The sequence below is a fragment of the Staurois parvus genome, unplaced genomic scaffold, assembly GCF_062004578.1.
Source record: "Staurois parvus isolate SC_StPar_1 unplaced genomic scaffold, SC_StPar_1.0 ptg000761l, whole genome shotgun sequence".
Lineage (NCBI taxonomy): Eukaryota > Metazoa > Chordata > Amphibia > Anura > Ranidae > Staurois > Staurois parvus.
Window position 1 is genome coordinate 323,909 of NW_028318557.1, and position 6,000 is coordinate 329,908.

The following is a 6,000-nucleotide window of genomic DNA, read 5'->3' on the forward strand; positions in this document are numbered from 1 at the left end:
TTAACGAGCTATAGAAACAGTTCAACGCTTTCAGAAGGAAAGATTTATTACTAAAAGGTCAAAAGGGTGCAATAAAAATATTTACAGAAAAAAGATGTAACCAATATATATATATAAATATACAGAGAACAACAGCACAGCCAAGAGGTAACAGGAGGTTAAAGGGTTAAAGTACTTGCCAATCAGCCTTGAGTTTGCAGATCAAGTTTCAAAGCAAAAGGGCTGTCTCCCAAGTTGGTTCTGATGTTAAACGGGAGAATTCTTCAACTTAACTTCCTTAGGCCTGACAGCCCATTTTGTAGTTCCCTAGCAAGGGATGTCTCTGAAGTCAAGGACCAATGCCCCGATTAGGTAGGGGTTGTTTGGGCGTAGACCTAAACTAGAGCCAAAATCTTTCAGAGCTCATATTTTGGCTCATAACTTTCCCTAGGTATAAGTAACACTCCGCCCGGGTACATTAATATGCAGACTCATGTGAGGAATGATTAGATATGAAATTATACACTGAATGGTTCAAGAGATGTACTTTTCTGCTTTCCTAGGTATTCCAGCTAGGGAGTGTGACCTATCAAACTGTTTGTCTTCTCGTGGGCAATCCGAACATATGTCCGGTTTGTATGTAAGTCTCTCATATTCCAAGATATGAGACATAGGGGAAAAATGGATTTTAAAAGTGTTATCTGGTTCGTGCTCCTCTGGAATGTCTTTGAACTCTGGGAAGGCTTGCATTATCTTTTATGATGTGCTAGATTGCCCAGCTCTCTTAGACAACCAGGCACTTCAGCTCAGAGTTGGTTTATAGCTCTGAGCCCCTTATGTGCCCTGGCTGGCCTGTGACCCTTCTAACCCACATGCCATATGTCCCTGTGTATGAACAGAGAGGAAGGGGGAGAATGAGGACAGAACATGGATAATGCTTAACAAAATGGAGGGTTGGAGCAAAATGGTTGAACCGCGTCCATCTCTGTGTGTACGCTTGCTATACTTGGGTGTAACTTCTCATTTTTTACAATTTAGAAAAAAAACTTTTTTTCTTTTTTCATCACATAGGGGACTGTGATGCGGTGCACATCACACTGAATTTCAATCTTTTCCAGCTTCCATGGCTGGGAATCTCTCAACAGGGACCCGGAAGTGACATCATAATGTCAGGACAAGAAGGGGAGGGGAGTGGTGAGCTGGGCCTGCAGATAGGCAAGCGGAGCCCGGGAGACCTCACGGGAGGGGGAGAGGCTGCCACTGTGTGGAAGCGATTGGGCGGCAGCGCTGCCGCCCGAATGCTTCCACCTGACAGGTGAGCCCGCGGCTTGCTCGCAGCAGGGCTAAAGGTAGAAAAAAACTACCTGCCCGACGCCCGGAACTACATGTCTGAAAAAGAAAGCTCTATGCGTGGGGGAAAAAGGACGTAAATGTCATTTGACCGTGCAATTGTCAAAGTAACGCAGCGCCGTAACGCAAAAAATGGCCTGGTCAGGAAGGGGGGTAAATCCTCAGGAGGGCAAATGGCATGCTTGTTATACTCACTGTGGAAACTAATGGGTTTATCCTCTGCATGTGTAAAAATGCTGTGTGATCCTGAATTCTCTGATCCTCCCCTTCTTCCAGTGTCCCCTTCTTATCTCCTGATAAGATATATTGTGTGGAAACGCTCTGCACATGCTCAGTTTGGTGTGTATTGCTAGAGGTTTTTTTTTTCTTGGGAGAGTGCATGTGATCAGCACAGGGCCAATCAGCACTGTCCGGACAGAGGTCAGGGGTTCTGCTTCTTCCTAGAGCAGAAAGAAAACCCCTCCTGCAAGCTTTAACCAGTGCTACTGCTGATGAGAAAAGGTATTTAGCAGTTTATATTTACTAAAATAATTTCATTTCCATGTTGTACTTTGCGAGGTAATAACAAGTAATACTGTGTATATTCAGGAAAGTAAAAATGTGCCCTGCACTCATTCTCACTCACTATTCATTGTGTCCCTCCTAGACTACCTTGACATAAGTCAAAAGTCAAACAAACTCAACAGAGATAACATGGGAGACTTTTGTCCTGTGAGTTATAGGTTACTGCATGTACAGTGCGAAGAGCAGAATCCATGTATCTTTATGGCCTTCTAGTACTGCTGAGATAAAAGAACACTAGAATGCAAGACATAAAATAAAAATTGAGAAAAAAAAACATCTTAAGCAGGTAATACTTCATCGGTGTCCAGAAGGGCTTTAGGTGGGCAGAAGCATGGTTGAATTTACCCACCAAGCCTATGTGCATCTACTACTGGTCTACTGTTGATTGTCTCAGAGTATATGTATTACTTGACAAATGACAAATTATACAAAATAATTATACTAACATAAATTATACTAACAATAATAAGTTGGGAAATAATACTGGGTCTAGTAATGATGGTTCATTTTTAGGATTTCCGGAGGTAGCAGAGGAACTGGCTCGGTTAAAGATTAATAAAGCAATGGGCCCTGATGGTATCCATCCCAGACTTCTAGGAGAACTTCGTGGTCTAGTTGTTGGAGCATTAACTGATCTTTTTAATCAATCTCTTCTAACAGGAGAAGTTCCCCATGACTGGTGGACAGCTAATATTGTACCTATCCACAAGAAGGGCAGCAAGGTAGAAACTGGCAATTACAGGCCAGTGAGTTTAACATTGGTAGTAGTCATGTTAATGGAATCACTCCTGAAAAGAAGGATCATTTATCGTTTATTTCAGGTACTTATATAGCGCCGTCAATTTACACAGCACTTTACATATATATTGTACATTCACATCAGTCCCTAACCCTCAAGGAGCGTACAATCTAAGGTCCCTAACTCACATCCATATATACACATATTGGGCCAATTTAGACAGGAGCCAATTCATCTACCAGCATGTCTTTGGAGAGTGGGAGGAAACCAGAGTACCCGGAGAAAACCCACACAGGCACAGGGAAAACATGCAAACTCCAGGCAGGTGGTGCCATGGTCAGGATTTGAACCAGCGACCCTAGTACTGCCAGGCAGAAGTGCTAACCATTTAGCCACAGACCTTGCTGGATCCAAAGGAGTATGTCTTTACTGAGGGCAGATCATGTCAGACTAATCTGAATGGATTTTTTGACTATATTACCAATGTTTAGGACCAGGGTGGTGCTGTGGACATAGCAGATCTTGATTTCAGCAAGGCATTTGACACAGTTCACATAATGATCTAATGCCAAAGTTGTACAAGCTAGGGCTTAGCCCTTGGGTGGTTCCGTGGATATGCAGCTGGCTAAAGGATAGCTACCAGAGTATGGTTGTAAATGGGGTTCACCAAGAACAATGACCAGTCACTAGTGGTGTACCACAAGGCTCTGTACTAGGTCCTGTTCTATTTATTCTATATGTAAGTTATATAACTAAAGGTTTGTTGGGTAAGGTATGTCTTTTGTTGATGACACAAAGGCGTGTAATAAGAGTTGATATCCCTGGAGCTGCATGTACGTAACATGGAACATGATTTGGCATTGCTGGAAGATTGGCCAAAAAATGGAAATTGCAGTTCAAAGTTTCTAAATGTAAAATAATGCACCTAGGAAAAAATAATCCCATGAGAGAGTACAACATTGGGGGTACAGTGTTGGCCAGCACTTCAGAGGAAAAGGACTTGAGGGTACTTATTACAGATGATTGCAAAGTGTGGCCACTTTGATTGCAAAGTGTGGCATCACTAGAGGGGTCACCAGCAGGAGGAAGGAGGTCCTGATTCCTCTATATAGATCTATAGTTAGACCTCATTCAGAATACTGTGTCTAGTTCTGGAGACCTCACATACAAAAAGATATTGATAAGATAGAACTTGTCCAGAGACGGGTAACAAAAATGGTGAAAGGTCTGGGGGATAAAACATGTCAAGTCCATGGAAACTGGAAATCAATAAAGTAGACACCACGGGGTTTATTTACTAAAGCTGGAGAGTCCAAAATCAGACTCCCTTCTGCATAGAAACCAATCAGCTTCTAACTTCAGCTTGTTCAATGAAGCTTTGGCAATGAAACCTGGAAGCTGATTGGTTTCTATGCAGAAGTGAGTCTGATTTTGGACTCTCCAGCTTTAGTAAATAAACCCCCACTAGTCTACCAGTGATCTCCATATGCTTCTGTGTCCTGGGCCGAGCAGCTGGCCTAATGCATTCTCAACACAGGAGGTCAGCTTCTTGGTGCTGCAATCTTCATTTATTCCAATGCCTCTCTTAGGAATACCGTGTACATAACCAGCAGAATGCTGCCCAATTCTGTTGCACCTCCACTTGACACGCTAAAACAGACCAATAATCTTCACAAAGGATTTCCCAGCACAGTTACCAGCCAGCCTGCAAATAAAAAAAAAAAACGAAATGGCCCTAACTCTTTACGTTAAAAGCAGAGATTTTTGTTTGCACACATTTGCAAATATACACTGCTCAAAAAAAATTAAAGGAACACTTTGAATACATACCAGATCTCAGTGGGGAAAATTTCATGCTGGATATCTATACTGATATGGACTGGGTAATGTGTTAGGAACGTAAGGATGCCCCATCGTTTGATGGAAATGAAAATGATCAACCTACAGAGGACTGAATTCAAAGACACCCCGAAAATCAAAGTGAAAAAATTATGCAGCAGGCTAGTCCATTTTGCTGAAATTTCATTGCAGTAACTCAAAATGGTCCTCAGTAGTTTGTATGGTCCCCATGTGCTTTTATGCATACCTGACAACGTCGGGGCATGCTCCTAATGAGACCACGGATGGTGTCCTGGGGTATTTCCTCCCAGATCTGGACCAGGGCATCACTGAGCTCCTGGACAGTCTGAGGTGCAACCTGGCGGTTGCAGATGGACCGAAACATGATATCTCAGAGGTGTTCTATTGGATTTAGGTCAGACGAACGTGGGGTCCATTCAATGGTATCAATTTCTTCATCCTCCAGGAACTGCCTACATACTCTTGCCACATGAGGCCGGGCATTGTCATGCACTAGGAGGAACCCAGGACCCACTGCACCAGCGTAGGGTCTAACAATGGGTTCAAGGATTTCATCCCGATACCTAAATGCAGTCAGGGTGCCATTGTCTAGCCCGGATGTCGGCAACCCGCGGCTCCGGAGCCGCATGCGGCTCTTTTTCACCTTTCCTGCGGCTCCGGAGCACACTGCCCACCAGGTGACAGGCAATAGGGTCGGTAAGCCGCGGCTCTTTTAATGCAGCTCTTCTGTGTGCCGGGCACCCGCTGGCAAACATTGGCTGTCAGGATGTAGGCGGGGCAGCGTGACGAACTCCTCTCCTCTCACAGTCCGCCCTGAAGACCAGAACGGCGTGGGAACACAGCGAGCGGAACGCGCGGAGCAAAGGTAAGTGAATTGACACAATATGGGGAATGAATTACTATAGGGGGGATGAATTACTATGGGGGATGAATTACTATATGGGGAATGAATTACTATGGGGGATGAATTACTATATGGGGGATGAATTACTATGGGGGATGAATTACTATATGGGGGATGAATTACTATGGGGGATGAATTACTATGGGGGATGAATTACTATATGGGGGATGAATTACTATGGGGGATGAATTACTATATGGGGGATGTATTTTCAGTTTTAAAAATGTTTCTCTCAAAATAAATTTCAATCGTTTTGGCGAGATTTGGCTCAGTTGAAAAAAAAGGTTGCCCACCACTGACCTAAGGCTATGATTGTGATTATGACGCTACACTGTGGCCCTGATTAACCCTTTGCTTACTGGGCCCTTAAACCCCCTTCATGGCCAGAGCGCTTTTTGCAATATATGCAGTGTCAGATTTGTTTTAAATGTTGCAATGGTTTTGCGGCTCCCAGTCTTTTTTTCCCTCTCGGAAACGGGTCCAAGTGGCTCTTTATGTCTTAAAGGTTGCAGACCCCTGGTCTAGCCTGTAGAGGTCTGTGCGTCCCTCCATGGATATGCCTCCCCCAGACCTCTACTGACCCATCACCAAAAAGGTCATGCTG